This window comes from Hemicordylus capensis, chromosome 6, assembly GCF_027244095.1.
Source record: "Hemicordylus capensis ecotype Gifberg chromosome 6, rHemCap1.1.pri, whole genome shotgun sequence".
Classification (NCBI taxonomy): domain Eukaryota; kingdom Metazoa; phylum Chordata; class Lepidosauria; order Squamata; family Cordylidae; genus Hemicordylus; species Hemicordylus capensis.
The window spans coordinates 80,399,913-80,417,476 of record NC_069662.1 but is presented as its reverse complement, the minus strand read 5'-3'; the positions used below and the strand labels follow the sequence as shown (position 1 = coordinate 80,417,476).

Genomic DNA, 17,564 nt, shown 5'->3' with positions numbered 1-17,564 from the left:
AGCGACAGGGATGGGGAGAAAATAGGGATGCTGGTCGGCCGATGGGAGCAGGCGGTGGTGGGCTGGCCCGGATGGCAGGAGCAGCAGGCGGTGGCAGGCCAGCCTCCGGGAGCAGGCAGTGGTGGCAGGCCGGCCCGGCCACCAGGAATTGGCAGGCGGGAGGAAGTGGAGGGCTGGTTTCCTGGCTGGCTTGCCAGCCAGAAACTGTGGGTGGGGAAGAAGCGGGCTGCTCCTGCCAGTGGCCGGCAGGTAGGAGCACACAGTAGTGGGCCAGCCCGAGTGCCTGGAATTGGTGGGTGGGTGGGAGGAGCCAGAAACCACCAGCCAGAAAACATGGGTGGGTGCGGGAGAAGCGGGCTGCTCCCGCCAGTGGCCGGCGGGCGGGTGGGAGCAGGTGGCAGTGGGCCGGCCTGGCTGCCGGGAGCAGCAGGCAGTGGTGGGCCAGGCTGGCTGCTGGGAATTGGCAGGTGGGAGGAGGTGGCGGGCCAGCTGGAAAGCGAGAAACCACAGCAGGGGTGGGGAGGAGAAGTGGGCTGGGTGGGCCGGCGGAGGCACAGATGCTCTGTGCCCGGCCCAACTAATAATATTTTTTTTTAAAAAAAAACCTTGCTGGAAGTCATTTCAAAAATGAAATATACATCACACCTACTGCTTCTCCACCACTGGAAGTTACATAAAGGGGTTGGAACCCGGAGCAAAATAAAGAGGCTATCCTGTCCTCCCCTGCCCAATTAGTAAAGGGATTGGGGGAATGGCAAGGTGAGAGGAGAATGGTCTGAGACTTCAGACTGATTTAAAGTGACTCCTTCAAATTGGGTTGAAGTGTATTGAAGCCCCCCACATAACAAGAAGTCAAATCAATCTGGAGGCCCTTTGAAATGCTGAGACTGCTCCTGAATCAAAGCAATGCTGCTTTACACAAGCCTAGTAATTACCTGTGCCTTATCCATTGACACCAAACTTGCTTGAAAGATGTGAAGAGATACCTTTTTGGGGGGGGCTGCTGTTGTGAATCTTTCCTTCCCATCTTACATTTTTCAGTTAGTTATGCAGTCCCAAATATCTGTTGTCTTGAATGTTTATTATGAGGTAGGAGCTCATGAACTATTCTCAGGTAAATTACTGTGATTTTCCAAGTATTAGCCAGTATCAAAACACCTTAACCATTTTGGGTTCCAGTTCATGTCCTACTTTCAAGGGCTAATGTTGCATGTTCTGTTTGTTTTAATTTGAGTAATTAGGGGCTCACGTGCAGACAAAGGAAGCTTCTGCACTGCATAGGGAAGTGTGAACCGGCTCAAAATTGAGCCAGTTCACACTCAAGGCTTTCTAAGGCTTTTTACTTTTAAAAAGCACCACTGCACAATGGGATGGGGGGGGGGGTGCAAGGAGAAAGTTTTGGGTCTCTAAAGTGTGTGTGTGTGTTTTGTTTGTTGTATGAGCCCCTGGTGGTGCAGTGGTAAAACTGCCGCCCTGTAACCAGAAGGTTACAAGTTCGATCCTAACCAAGGGCTCAAGGTTGACTCAGCCTTCCATCCTTCCGAGGTCGGTCAAATGAGTACCCAGAATGTTGGGGGCAATATGCTAAATCATTGTAAACCGCTTAGAGAGCTCTGGCTATAGAGCGGTATATAAATGTAAGTGCTATTGCTATTGTTAACCTTTAAAAAGTGCTGCTATGTGGTGGGATGGCAGTCAGAGCGGGAGTGTGTGAGAGAAAAGTCTATAAATGTTCATTTTTACCTTTTAAAAGCATCACAGTTTTTACCTTTTAAAATTTTAGCTTATAAAAGTGCGGGGATGGCAGTGGAGAGGGCTTCTTCCAACCTCCTTTCTGCCTTCCAAATGACAGCCCTGTTTGGCTGTGGCCCATTTCGGGCTTCTCTGTATGCATATGCATGTGCCCAGAGGCCCAAAACAGGCCGATGTCATTTGGGAGGAAGGCAGGAGGTGGAAGGAGTGCTCACTGCTACCTTCGCTGGCAGTAGTGGTGAGGGCTCCTTAACCTTCCTGCCTGCCACCAAATGACAGCCTGGTTCACCTGCGGCCCATTTCAGGCCTCTCTGCACGCATATTCCTTTGCCTAGAGGCCTGAAATGGGCCGCAACTGGCCGGTCTTTCATTTGGGAAGCAGGCAGGAGGATGGAAGGAGCCCTCTCTGCCACCATCCCCATGGCTGCTGCGGTGGTTTTAAAAATTAAAATGAACACTTTAAAGACTTTTCCCTTGGCCCCCCAACCACTGCTATCCCACTGCACACCAGCACTTAGAACTTTTCTCTCCCCCACCCCAGCCCTTTACTTGTAAAGAGAAATTCTTGCCAAATTCCCCTTTACAGGTATAGCTGTCGAATCCCTCAAGTCTGTTCGACAGCAGAACAGGACCAGGCCAGGCTCGATTGAGCCTGAGCCACCTGGGATGACTCAAATCTGGTCTGGATTCAAGCTGAACTGGGCCAGCTGGTTTCATGCACATCTCTAGTGCTGCAGACTAGCGCAACTCCTGCGCTGCTGCAGACCAGCACAGCTGCACTGATCACGTAGGGAGAGGCAATTTTCACTTATCTCTCCTGCTATTGGAAGCACTCTGTGTGATTCAGGAGGAGGTCCCTACAGGTCTCACATCCTTCAGGGACCTACATGAGGCCCTCATTATCCATAGTTTGAACAACGGAGGTTTTGTGTATCTGTGGACCGGATTAAACCGGATAGAGCACAGTTTCTTTATCTGCAGTAAAAAAAAACACCAAAAAAGGCAAAATTCACCTATTCATAGTTTTGAGTGACCAGAAATAACCTGGAAATGTCATTTCCAGCCACCATTTTACAGTGCAGAGCCATTTTGGGGCTCTTTTTATTTTTATTTTTTGTGAATATTTTTGTGAATATTTGCCTTCAATTTGCCTTCAGTTCATCCAATTTGGGGGTTTGGGGGGGGACATATCTGGATACCTGGAGAGCAAGGTGCAGTACTTTGTTTCTCTTATTTTCACCCCCTGCCTTTTTTTAGCGTGTGTGTGTGTGTGTGTGTGTGTACCTAACCCCTGGATTCCCATGCAGTAAGATTTCTTTATTTGCGGTTTCTGTATTCACGCCTATCGGCCAGAGCAGAACACCTGCGAACAAAGAGGGCCTTTCCTATTTCCAAGTCACAGGGGGGCTCCGGGGAGCAGCAGGAGAGAGCTATGAAAATTGCCTCCCACTTCATGATCAGTTCAGTTGCTCTAGTCTGCAGCACAGCAGCTCCAGTGCTCCATGAGCTGGAATCTTTTGGATTATGGGATATAAATACGAATAAATATGTAAATGTGCTGCTTTTACAAAGCAGTATAGAGAAGACTAAGCTATCCACAGCCTCAAATATTGTTATCAAGAAATGAAAGATATCTAAGAAATCTCCTTTTATTGATTGGAGTTACTTGGTAAAGCAACATGGGAATTTGAACGTCACAGAAATATCCGACAAAGTGGATTAAAATGGATTTAAATCTTAATTTACATAGCAGCATATTCTTTAACAATGCAAATATTTCAGTCATTTAGACAGATAATATTTTAACAAGCCCAGATATAAATCATAAAAAGGGGGTAAATTATAAGAAAATGGCAAACCTCAATCAAGCTTGAAATACTTTAAAACTTCTCTTGAAACCTGTCATAGTTAGCATAGAACCAAGGTGAATTTTTCACAAGTTTCATTTTTATACCAAACCTGCATGCTTGATGAAGAAGAGACTTTTGGTGAGCTAAGCAAATCATACAGAAACTGAAACTGTGCTTTTCATCTAAGTCCAGGACACTAATCACAGTTCAGCAAGAGCTGTGAAACCCCTCTTCCATGTTGATTTTTAAGGTTCCAGAGAATGGTGCACTCCCTGAGCTAGCCCACAGGCAAGTGGCAAGTGAGTTGTGCAGTCTCTGAATCTATCTGTCCAGGATTGGAAGAGTCCATCAATCAGATTGAATTTAAGCTTAAGCAGAATACTTCCCCTCAACCCACGTGTTTTTTTTTAAAAAAAATATTGCTACTGTATTACATTATTTTTAGATCAATTGCTTGTCACCTTGAGTCTTCAGAGAAAGATGGGGGGAAATTCAAATAAATAACTAGTGACTATTAGGCTTGTGCATTTCGATTCGGGCACAAATCTCGGATCCGAATTTTGTTTACTTCGGAAAACGCTTCGGCGCCCCATCAGCATTGCATTGCAAATTGTCTTTTTTGTCTCTCCACACAGACTCCAGCAGCAACTGACTGAGTGTTTGTCAGAAGGATTAGCATAGCAGAAGATAAGGTATGCAAAAAGGGACACAGCTTCTGAAGACATTTCTTTGGTCAATGGATATTTAGTTAAGAGAAATGAGCTGTATTGTGATGCAATTGTGTGCTGAGAATGAAATGATTAAGCTGAGAGCAGCCAATTCATTGTCAACTCTAAGTAACAATATCCGGAGCTCCCCACTCTGTCTGGGGGGCTGCTGGGAGTGCCTGGAGAAGAGACTTCTTACAGCTTTGCCTCCCCTCTCCCTCTTTATTATTTTGTGTGTAATGATTAAGATTCCACATGCCCTGTCCTGTTTGCATTTAAAATATTTAAGCCCTTGCAGAAAACAAAACAAAATGCCAGCAAGGACACTTTCAAGGTATATGGGAGGCACAAGCTGTTATGCTTGGTTAAAGCAAAAAGCATACACTTGCTATTAACACACTGGGAAGTATATAAGTGGAATATGGGGAGGGTGACGTTTTGGGAGGTAACATGATACAGGAAGACATCCCGATTGACAGATTTTTAAATTTCAAATTTTCATTGGAAAGGAAACTAGTTGGGGTTTAGACACAGCTGCCTTTATTGAATTGATGGCTCTATTTCCCGTTTCCAGAAAGAGAGAACTGAGTTTGCACCTGGAATATATATGTTGGTGTGGGGCACCATTTCCTTCCTACTGCTGCATGTGTGGGTGAAGAGAGAGCTCAATTCATTGCCTGTTCCACCATCCTTTGCCCCTATCCTCCACCATTGACTCCGCTTTCCCAGGGGAGCTGCCATTCTCCAGGATTTACACCCTTCCTTAGCCTCGCTGACCAGCCTGCTGCTTCTCCTGTGTGTTCAGCCTTTTTTTAAAAAAGGCTTGATGTTAGAATGAAGGTTACAAATGTGAAATGTTAAAAAAAAAATTGTGATGCTTTAGGCCACAGCACAAACCCAACACCAGGGCTGCTCAACATTGTCCCTCCTTCAGATGTTGTCCTACAACTCCCATAATCCCTGGCTATTTGCCTCTGTGTTTGGGGATTATGGGAGTTGTAGTCCAAAAACAGCTGGGGTGCCGAAGTTGAGCAGGCCTGCCCTAAACCCTCTCCAACCCTCTCACAGAACACGCAGCCATGCACACACAGGTATAAAATGCTAATTTTCACCCACCCATGTCTAGCAGACAGTAATATATAATGAGGATTGGGTCATATAGTGAGTTGTTGCATCATTTTATTGCTGCGTTGGGGTGCCACAGGCTACAAAATGCCACAAAATGTCCAAATAACGGTGTCAAAAAATTGAGTGCCGCTGTTCATCAGTCTTCACTCTTTCAACTTGTTTATGTGGGAGTATGTTGTTTTGTATCCTTGCCATTCCCTGCTTCACTCGCATCACATGTTCTGGAAGTCTCAGTCCCTGTCTGTGGATGACAAATGCTTGGGTGGGGAATGGAGGGCAGGGCGCACTTGATGCTGCTGCTGGCTACTAGTCTGCTGCGCATATGATGCCTGCTTCGGAAACCTGGCTCTTTTCAAAGCTCTGCTGTTGTCGTCGTCGATGTGTGTGCTGCCTGGTGCAAAATTGGGGCAGAAAGGGGTCTGCTGGGGCAGACCAGTGGGTTGGGTAGAAGTGCCCCAAGGGGTGCCTGCCACAACCCAGGCTCCCATGGAATTGGCTGCTTTCTTAGGAATTGTCAGTGTTGGAGTGTCTTTGGGGCAGATTTGGGGCAGAAAGGGGTCTGCTGGGGCAGAACAGTGGGTTGGGTGGAAGTGCCCCAAGGGGTGCCTGCCACAACCCAGATTCCAAAGGAATAGGGCAAAGGGCTGATTTTTGTGATTTGGGGAAGTTTGAGTGTCTTTAAGCTTTCCCCCAGAGGGAATAATGGTGGTTTCAGCAACCCTGTAACTGCACTTGGGGGGCACTGGTGTGGTGCTGAGCGAGTGGTGTTGTAGTGCACAGAGAGTGCCAACCACCCCTCTGGATTGCTAACCCATTGGGGTACTGGGCTTTGTTGTTTCTGAGGTGTTGAGTTTAGATTCTCTGGTAGCAAATGAGATTTTTAATGAAAAACCATGAATCCACTCTCATATGCTACCAGATAATCTACACTCAGAACACTTCTAGAACAACAAAACCCTGTACTTCATGGGCTAGTAACCCATGTGGGTGATTGGCACCCTATGAGTACTACACCACCACTTGCTCTGGGCCACCCCAGTGCCCCTCAAGTGGAGTTACGGGACTGCTGAAACCTCCATATACCCTATGAGGAAAATCTGAAAGACGCGTAACTTCATTAATTCTTTAAAAATCAGCCCTTTGCCAAATTCCTCTGAAAAAATTGTGGTAGCTTCCTTGCACCAACTGGGCACTACCACCAACCACACTCCACTATGGGCCACCCCTCCCCCCCCGTGTGAAGCTATACTTTTCCTGAAACCTCCATTATACCCTATGAGGAAAATCTGAAAGATGCGCAAACTTAAAAATTCACAAAAGATCAGCCGTTTGCCCAATTCCTTTGAAACTTTTGTGGTAGCTTCCACTCATTGGGCACTACAACCCCCACCCACTCTTTTGGCCATATGACCCATTTTTAAAAATCCAAATTAATTCAGATTCGGATTTGGATTATTTCGGATACAAAACAAAACGGGGGTGATTCGGAAGGCTTAATTTTGAACAAAATACAAAATGGGGTTGATTCAGATTTGGTACAAATCAAAACAGAAAAAATACAAAACGCACAACTCTAGTGACTATAGGCATGGCTGGGGCAGAACTAGTGTGAGGTTGGTACCATGTCAAAAAAACTAAGAGTCTCATGGAAATACAGTATGTAGGTCAGAGAGACTGAAATATAGCGTTGACTCCTTTTTCCTTTGAAAGGAAATGACAAGTATAACAGAGGAGATATAATGTACATTAGGAGCCATGTACAATCCTTTGGGAGCTATGTACAATCCTTTCATCTGCTAATAAATTCAGGGGGCTCCCAGAGACCCAGACTCCTTGATGCTACAAGTTCATCAATTCTATCTTGTTTACTTGCCTTTAGGGATGAATGGTCTGCCCCCTGCTTTGGGCTCGCCTCACTTTCTTTCTCTTGCTTTCCATTGAGGTTAGGAAGAATGTTACTTCTGATCCACTTCTCTGATGCTTTCGAGAGACACTGCTTGTCTTTAATCTATAACTGGTTCGTGGGTAAAACCTTTGATGAGGTCCCTGAGTTTAAAATTATCCATTAAAAGTTCTAAAACATTTTTTTTAAAGGCCAGCTTGTTCCATTACAGTAGCTCTGCATGGGAACGTTCAACCCGTCACCACCTTTCTCTCCCTTGGGAGGAAAATTTAGACTCTTTTCCTCAGTGTACTCACATTTTGATTTTTGGTTTTCCTTCCCAGTTACTTGTTGCAACAGTACTTTGGGATTTACTATGCTCCAGCCTGCATAATGGGACAAGAGACATTCAACAGGGGGGAAAACCAAATGGATTAAAAACAAAACAACCACTGAGCTCCGCAATCTAATGGAAATTAGAATGGCATAAAGTTTAGTGAGTTCAAATACCATTTTTGGGGGGGTGGGGTACAAATCATTGAAACACTTAATACAAAGCAGTTTTTGGGGAAAAGCAACTGCAAATAAGCCATGAAATTCAATCAATCATGAAATTATCAAATGAAGGTTTTCAGCACTTTTAGTGCTGTTTTTCATCTGGACAATAGATCCTTTATTGCATGCCTGAACACCTTGTGACCCATGATACTGAAAGCAGCCCACCAGCTATTGATGGCAGTTGATAAATTTGTTGTTTTTGTGTCTGCCTGTGACTGCAAAAATAGGGGAGGGGTTGTCTAAAGTCTGGCAGACCACAATTTTTGACTGATGAGGTGCATGTAGTTTTTTTCTTTTCCTTTTTCAGTGAAATATCTATGACAAAAGATTGGGATATCTATGGCAAAAGAAAACACACAGGAATTGTATGTCACCATTATCTTTCTATCACTCTTTCTTATTATAATTTAAATATACTATAATTGTACCTTTATGTTTTAGGAAAATATACAGTTTTTAATGTTACTTTGCTGAGTTGCTTGCTCCACCACACTTTTCTGGTAGATGTAACTGAAGTGTTAATTTAGTCTGTTTCCTACAGAAGAAAATGTCGAGAAAATGAACTGATGTATTATGAGCAGCATAAAACTAAGAGGGACGTGCTCAAAGCGGGAGCCAGCTGTGCAAAAGCAATTGAGTGGAAGGCTTTGCTTTAATCCGAAATAGTTTAAATTCATGGAATGTTACTTGTATCCTTCTCTGAGATTCAGTTGTGATTGTGTATGACCGCAACAGCACAAAATATCAATGACTGTGCAACTAGCCACAATACATCATCTCTTTTGTCCCTTGTGCTATTAAAATGGGAACCTCTGCATGGCAGAAATTTTCAAGGAATCTATTAAGGCAAGTGACTGAACCCTTTTCTTCCCATGCTGTAAGATGGTTACATGCCTTAGGAATGGAATAAATCCTCTACTACTTGCTTTGGTCTGTGCTTGGAAGTCTTATCCTGTCACAAATATATATAATTAAATTATTTAATTATAAATATAATTGAATTTATGTCCATTTACATTTCTATCAATGTGTCTCAGATCTACATGTGTGAAGCATGCTTCACTGGGTATGTAGGGCTGGAACTGACAGAAGAATGGCCCTAGAACAGGACAAGTTTCACACCTTTTGCCGCTTGAGGAGAAGGAAACAATAAACAATTGCTGCTGCTTTGTATTTTTTTATGGTTATATTGCACTTATTTTTTTCAAACTTTTAAATCAGATCCATATTTTATACTCTAGCTTAATATTTTAATGGTGTAATTTTCATAGACTTGTTTTAACTTTTGAGTGAACTGCCTTGAGATTTTTTTTTAATGAAAGGTGGTATAGAAATTTAACAATAAATAAACAATAGCTGCAATATTCTGCCCTGCCTTCCTTTGTGGCCTCATCCCCTCACCCCAATATGGCACTGACACTCCCCTCATTCTCCTGGCACTACCTCTCTATCAAAATATCTGTTGATAGAAGCTATAAAAATATGAGCTGTCAAACATTATTAATGTGTAGCAAGCTTCACATTAGAGCTTCTTTGTTTCACCTTCCCTAAACCTAGGCAAAATTGAACAGTTTCTGCTCTATGTTCTCAGCTCTCACTAATTAGTGTTAGGGATGTGCAAACTGGCTTGATTCGAACCACAGTTTGAATTGAACCATCCTGGTTCAAACTGGACTTGTTTGGACCAGTTTGGGGGTCTATTGATAAAGGGGAATCTGGTGATGATTCCCCTTTATCAGTAAAGGGGCAGGGAGGGGAGTCAGGGGTACTTAACTCAATTTTCAGCAGTGGCAGCAGCGCCCCCCCGGCCTCCCCCAGAGTGGCCAGGGCTGGCATCAGTCCAGTTCAGGCCTTTTCTGGCCCATTCTAATGAACTCCATGCATGCCCAGAGGTCACTAAAATGGACCAGAGAAGGCCCGAGGGCTACTCTGGGGGAAGCTGGGGGTGGGGGCACTGCAGCTGCTGCCACCACTGATAATTGAGATATGTTCCCCTGACTCACCACCCATCCCCTCTCTAGTCTTAGGGAAGCCCCGCTGCCCCCCTTTTACTGGTAAAGAGGAATCATCACCAGATTCCCCTTTATTAGTAGATCCCAACCGGGGGTCTTTATTAGACCCCCAAACCGGTCTAGAGGTTGCACTGGACTGAGTCTGGTTCAACCAGAACCAGACGTAGTCAGTTTGAATCTGGTTTGGATTTGAAATGAACTGGCAAAATCAGTTCCATACACACCCCTAATTAGAGTGAGTTGCAGTCTTAATACAAGATATGAAACTTGGTTCTTGGGAGTTCAAGTAAACAGGCACAGTATTTACAAGAAACTTCGTGAACAAAGTATGACTGTCCAATTTTCTCAGCTTTTCCTTGGAAGGTTAGCCAAGTGTTAAGATTTTTCAAGGGAAGCTTGTTTAAATGTCAAATTCCTTTAAATAGGGTTAAGTTTATGAAGTGTAAAGTTTTCTTTAAATAGTAGTATACTTGGAAGAAGATAACAAATTGTTTCTTCTATCTGTCCTGTCCATAATATTGGGTTATATCAGAATGATATTTTATTCCTTTGTATATTTCTCTTGGTATGAGCTTGAAATGTTTTATTTTGACAAGTTCAAATAAATACAGTGACTTAGAATCAAAGTCATTTAAAATGATGGCCTTGGTCCAAATAACCAGAGGGAAAATCTATTATTTTCCTACTCCAAGCCAACAGAAAATAGAATCCCATAATGACATTTCACTAGGTATTACACAAACATCTTTTTTTTTTCAAAGAGAGGCAGGATGTAGGAATGGCAGGATGATATTTCATTTAAAATTATACACAAACATCAAAACTCCTACACATCCACTGTTTGGTGCTGGGTGTTATCAGTATGCTGATGACACCCAAATCTACTTCTCCTTTTCATCTTCAGGAAATGGCACTCATTCTCTAAATGCCTGCCTACAGGCAGTAATGGGCTGGATGAGGGAGAACAAATTGAAGCTGAATCCAAGCAAGACGGAAGTGCTCATTGTGGGGGCTCAGAATCTGAAGGGTGAGTTAGATCTTCCTGTGCTGGATGGGGTTACACTCCCCCAGAAGGAGCAGGTGTGCAGCTTGGGAGTACTCCTGGACCCAGGCCTCACCTTGGTATCTCAGGTGGAGGCCATGGCCAGGAGTGCTTTCTATCAGCTTCGGCTGATTCGACAGCTGCGCCCATTCCTCGAAGAGGATAACCTCAAAACAGTGGTGCATCAGCTGGTAATCTCCCGGCTTGACTATTGCAATGTGCTCTATGTGGGGCTGCCTTTGTACATAGTCTGGAAACTTCAGTTAGTTCAGAATGCGGCAGCCAGACTGGTATCTGGGGCAACCCGGAGAGACCATATTATTCCTGTTTTGAAACAGTTACACTGGCTGCCAATATGTTTCCAGGCAAAATACAAAGTGCTGGTTATTACCTTTAAAGCCCTGAACAGCTTGGGTCCGAGATATCTTAGAGAGCGCCTTCTTTTACATGACCCCCACCCAGAGGCGTATCTAGGGAAAATAGTGCCTAGGGCAAGACCTGAAATTGCACCTCCTGTCCAAACATCTAACACCCATCTTTCAGATAACTTTACCATAATATCAGCTGAAAAATACAAGTCAATCTCGTTAATCTTTTAATCTTTCAAAAAATATTTAGCAGTAGATGTAGCCAGACCAAAAAATGCTAGAAAACTACACATTTCAGTATGCTGGGGCTCATGAAATACCCAAATACTATGTGGAGGTGTACTTGGAAAACTAAACAGAAGTGCCTGTCTAATTCTCTACTATGCACTGTAGCTTCACTATTACATAAGTTTTTAAGAATAAATGGAGAATTTGACTTTTCCCAGATATTCTGAAAATAATTAATGGATATGCAGAGTAAACTGTGTCACTGCTTGGAATATATTCTAGAATTTCAGAAAGACAGTTAAAGTGAGAGAAAGAGAGCAAGAAACTCCCAGTGGGCCTTAATACTAAGGATTTCACACTGATTCAAAGAAAAACTCACCATTAATAGCCATATTATTAAGACATCACATTTAACTTACTTATCACAAGAAGCAAAGTATGATCAAATGAATACAATCCTAAGTCATAAGCTTCAGTTCAGTATTCACAAGCCCTGATTCTCTGTACATGGTGTCAATCTGAATATGTGCACCGTGACTTATATTATATTAATTTTTATATATTTTTTAACCTGTAGCCCCTTAGGGGGGCTTTCTAAAGGCCATGGGGGGTCTTCAAAGGTCCCCCCTCCCCTGCTGGCCTCTAGGGCCTTGCAGGGACCATTTGAGCATGTGTGGTGGCCATTAAAAAAAAAAAATTTTTTTTAAAGGCCACTGAAAACAAAATGGCCACCGTGCATACTTAAATGGCCTCTGTGAGGCCTGGCATGGCCCAGGGCCTCACAGAGGTCATTTGAGCATGTGCAGTGGCCATTTAGTTTTTGGTAGCCATTTTTAAAAAAACTGATTTAAAAAAATTGCGCCCCTCTTTCAAGTGGCGCCCGGGGCACATGCCCTGCCTGCCCTACCCTAGATACGCCCCTGCCCCCACCACACACTAAGGTCCTCTGGGGAGGTCCATCTCCAGTTACCACCGGTTCGTTTGGTGGTGACTCAGAGGTGAACCTTCTCTGTAGCTGCTCCTGGGCTGTGGAATGCACTCCCAGCAGAATTTCATAATCTTAATTCTTTATTGTCTTTCAAGAGAGCCCTTAAAACTCATCTATTTGGCCTGGCCTTTCAGGGTTTTTAATTAGTTTTAATTGTTTTAATGTTAACCTGGCTTTCAGAGTTTTAATTGTTTTGATAGTTTAATTGTTTTTTAAGATGTTTTTAAATTGGTGTTTATATTTGTATTTCTGTTTTAATTGTTTTTAATGATTTTTGTCTTTTAATTGCAAACCACCCTGAGCCTGCTCGGAAGGTCGGTATAAAAATCGAATATATAAATAAATATTACATGACTTCTCCCCATAGTGCCTTGGGCACAGAGAAAGAGCAGATGCCCTCTAAAGACGTGACATGGAACGTACTCAGAACTCAGCAAATGTCTTGGGAATACTGACATGTGCTAATTTTCTGATTCTTAGTTTATGTGTTGTGGCTATTGAGCTAATCTGATGCCATGTTCATAATGTAATGCCTGAACAGGCTGAGTCATCAAATCTTTGAGGGGAAGAGTAATCCTACAGAGAATTCCAGGAACAGCAGATTAGAATGTTGAATGTCTTCTGTTTATAAATGGTTGCTCTGCAGTAACAAAAATAATACTATTTATGAGGTTTTATGAAACAATACTTTTGTTCCCTGTTGGAATAAGCTGCTTAGCTTCTGTGTTTGTAGTTTAACTCTGTTATAGCCTCATAAAATGGCTTGACAGCAGTGTGATGTTTAAAAAACCAAAAACTTAAGTCAGAGGGAAGGAAAAACTTGGCAGCACTTGATTTACATTATTTAATCATCGGTATTTGACTGAAATTTCTGAAATTGTATTATTGGTTCTGTTTTACAAACAGGGGTAACAAGACAGAACTGAAGCCAGGTCTACATTTGCAGCAGACTGAGGCAGTAGACTCCCGAGGTTGTAAAATGGACCGTACCACTTCACTCAGAAGGTGCGGGATGTTTTTTTTAAATAATACTTTGTACAAAACTCCTTATAATATAAAACCAGCACATAAGGGTGGAAGAATCAAGCCCAGCCCTCTCTCTTTTGTGTCAAATTTGGGGGATTGTTTTTCTTCTTCTTCCATGTAGGGAAGCATTCAAAATATGTTAAATAAAAACAAAACCAGGATTCACTACCAAGAGTCTGAAGTATCCATTCTACTATTCTAGCTGGTGCCTATTGTGTTGGTAGTGTGGGGGCAGCTTATGGTAGGTGGAGCAAGGGGTGTCAACAGGCAGATCCATGTGGATCATGTGGTGTTTTTGGTTAACCCATTCCTTGATCCAGGCCAGCTTTTGAATGGGACTTTATTTACTTGTATTCCAGTCCTGGGGTAGAGGCGGGGCTAACATACAGATGCAAATGAAGAGACAAAAGTCCCATGGTGCTGTAGATTTGTTTATTTGAGCCCAATGTGTATTGGCTGAAGACTTCTTTGGGGTAAAATATTATCCAATGTAATCCTGTCACAAAAAAACACTTCTTCAAAAACAGGTAACAATATCTTATAGAGGCCCAAGCTAATGAGGCACATTTACTGCTGTCTTCCTGCTGTAAGCTTATCCATACAGCTAGCAGCAAGAGCATGGAAAAGCAGTCTGCACTTGCCTCTCTGTACATACTGAGGCTCTTCACACGGGCATGCCAAACCAGGCTAAGGGAGCCCAGCTCAGTTATGCATGCACATGTGATCCGCTGGGATTGTGCCTGATCCTGGCAGCACCACGGCGGCAAACCCGCCTACGGAGCCTCCCCTCAGAATGGGGTTAAGAGACTGAGCAGTATCCTAACCCTGTTTTCCTGCATATTGGTCAGGCACAGCTTCTTGCAGCTGTGGCTGGCAGATTCAGGGAGGGAGGATCCCCATAATGCACCACACACTCGTGCAGTGCATTATTGGAGTTCCAGGGCACGGGGCAACATGGGGCAGTACCAGTACTTTCTCATTATTACAGCACAAGCTGATGTATATTTACTCAGAAGTAAGTTCCATTGAGTTCACTGAGTCTTACTCTCAAGCAAGTGGAGGTAGAGGTGTTGACAGCTGCTATCCTAGCCAGATCCCCCACTCCATCCTCCTATCCAGGAATCCCCCTTCTCAGTGCGCCCAGTCCAAGACTGAAGAGGAGCAGGAGGAAATGATTCCTGTTGCACCTGGACCTTCTCAGCCCTGGACAGAGCATGGTGGTGGTGGAGGAGGTGGCCCCAAACCAGCAGGCCCAGTAGCATCGCCATCACACAAATGGTCCAGGACTGGCAGCAGCAGCACCATGTGGGACCACTTTGAACATTACTAGGGTTATCCTACATATGTTGTCTGCATACACTGCAGGGCACAGGTCAGTAGGGGCAAGGATGCCAAGCATCTTGGGACATAGGTGATGTGGAGGCACCATAAATGATGCCATCTAGGTGTCCTTGCTCCTGCTGGCAGCACTAGTCCAACCGATGTACCCTCGACTAGCAGTGGCAAGGCATGTACTCCTGCTCCTGCTCTCAAGCAGGGGGTGTTGCCTGTCATGCAGTGGGTACAGTCAGTGAGCAAGCAGTCTGGTCACCCACAGACGTGCCTCATTGCCCGTGCCATTGGAGAGAAGATGGCTCTGGGTGACCAGCCTTTCCAAATGGAGGAGATCTCTGGTGGCTCCAGTTGCTTGCCCCCGACTACCAGATCCCCTCATGCACCACCTTAATTAGGTGGGCGGTGCCTTCCCTGTACTGGGCATGCAGGAAGGTTGTGTCAGGGCTGCTGGAGTCAGCATAGCCTGAAACCAGTCTGCATTTCACTACAGATGTGTGAACCAGTTGCAGTGGGATGCAGGCTGCTTTCCTGTCCCTCACGGTGCACTGGTGGGGGCAGGTGAGAGAGGGGACATGCACTTAAGCCCAGGTGGGCTATGCTGTATGTGGAGCCGCTGGACACAGACCACATGGCAGATGAGATGTTGGCAGTCACCAGTTGCCAGGGGGATGAATGGCTTTCTGGGCATCCAAACCTTTGCTGAGGCTTCCTGGTCACCGACAATGGTGCAAACATGCTGAGGACAGCATGCCAGCTGCAGTTTGTGTCCATATACTGTATGGCATGCATTCTACACCTGGTTGACAGATGTGCTTGGCATCAAGGAGGCTAGGGCCAGGGAACATGGGGGGCTCCTCCCTGCAGTGCCTGCTGCTGCCATGGCTGCTCTTGTGGAGAAGTGCCATAAGATAGCAGCCTACTTCCACCACAGTGAGAAGGGTAGGTGGATGCTTAGGGGGAGGCAGTGTGAGCTCGGCCTACCTGGACACATCGTCCCTAGGGATGTTGAGATGCGGTGGAACTCCACCTTTCTCTTGCTCCAGCTCCTGCAGGAACAAGAGGCGGCCATCCACCAGAGGTGGCCCTGGTGATGAACTGTAGAGTGGAAGTGTGCAATCTATCCAACGTGGACTGCAAGCTCAATTCTGAGCTGGTCTTGACATTTGAGCGGTTCCTTCTTGTGATGAGCACCTTGTTTGTTGAGACAGCAGCACTGAGCTAGACTTTCCCCACTGATCTTCTCATGGAAAAGGTGATGGGTGAGCTCCAGACCATACTGACCACTGAGGAAGCACTTGCCCTGACAGACTGCTTGAGAACTGGAGTGGTGGATTGGATCAGCTGCAAGTTGGATCAATCAGCAGAGCATGGTTTGGTCTGTCCATGTGACCCAACTATGAAGGGCAACACTGCCACCCGTAGTGAACTGCCCAGGTGGAGGGCCCTCCTGGTTCAAGAGGTCAGGCATGCAGAGGAGAGGAAGCTGGGTCAGAACGAGGAGGAGGGTGCTAGAGCGCCAACTTGTAGTGTGTAATCCAGCAGCAGCACCACCACCACCACCACCACCACCACCACTTCCCAGTTCAGCAATGTGGTGAAGTGCCAACACAGCTGGCACTTCCACTCATGCATTCCACCCTGTGGTTCAAATGGGGGTGCCTTGCCAGGATTATGGGAAGCGCCAATGGTGCCCTGCAGCGGTGCCGAGAAGAGCGTTCTTCAGTATCTGCAGGAGCTAGTGGTGGCAGACCTGGAGATGGATCTGGTCCAGTTTTGGGCAATGCATTACCAACTCTGACCGGGCTTGGCAACTGTTGCCAGAGGGCTCCTCTCCTGCCTGCCAACCAGCATTCCAGAGCAAGGGGTAGCATGCGCCTACCTGTCTCACTGCTGTGGAAGTAGGCTGCTATCTTGTAGCACTTCTCTACAAGAGCAGCCATGGCGGCAGCAGCAGGCACTCCAGAGGGGAGTCTTCTATGTTCCCTGGCCATAGGCTCCTTGGTTTCAAGTACATTTGTCATATGCAGGTCCATACAGTGTATGGACACAAACTGTTCTCCATGGCCAGAGACGTGGTGACTCCCATTGCTCACACCTGGATGCTTGCTTGGTGGGGCAACTGGTCTTTCTCAAGGCTGACTTCCCCCTGCAGTGCTTTCCTGAGCTGGATGTGGAGGGTGAGTGACTCATGGTCACTCCCACCCACTGCAACATCACTACCACCCTGCCCAACCCCCAAACCAGATGTGTAACCATCTCATTAGTGCTGCTGGCACAGACAGGTATGCACACATGCCCATCACCAGGCCTGAGATGATGGTGGACTGGTGCCCTGAGGGCCAGCACCAATCAGAGGCCATGGTGGAGCAGTCAGGAGGTTTGATACTTTGTGTTTTACTGTTCTGTGTTACTACTGTTAACTTTTTTTCCAAGCAGCACAGCCACATACACATATGCATGCCCCCACAATCTGTGGCCCCATGATGATTGTGGACTGGTGTCTTGGCATGTATCATCCTGGCAGGCTGTCAGCACAGCTGGGCACAGCCAAACTGAGGCCAATTCACTCCAGACACAAAGAGAAGAAAGAAGACTTTTCAGAAGGGAATATGTGGTTGGTTTTCTATTTTCAGCAGCACAGTTTACAATATGCTTGGAGTCTGGTTTTGCTGGATCTCAAATGGAGAA

At 45.2% G+C, this 17,564-nt stretch overlaps 1 long non-coding RNA gene across 1 annotated transcript in view; it reads right to left on the bottom strand.

Moving 5' to 3' along the window:
- Positions 1-5,470: 5,470 nt before the first annotated feature.
- LOC128328722 (uncharacterized) overlaps positions 5,471-17,564 on the bottom strand; it is a 36,845-nt gene continuing 24,751 nt past the window's right edge. Inside the window, exons 2-4 of the long non-coding RNA XR_008309367.1 lie at positions 7,637-7,705; positions 7,307-7,451; positions 5,471-5,824 (exon numbers count right to left, since the gene is read on the bottom strand). This is a non-coding gene — a long non-coding RNA (uncharacterized LOC128328722). The remainder of the gene's footprint in view (positions 5,825-7,306; positions 7,452-7,636; positions 7,706-17,564) is intronic.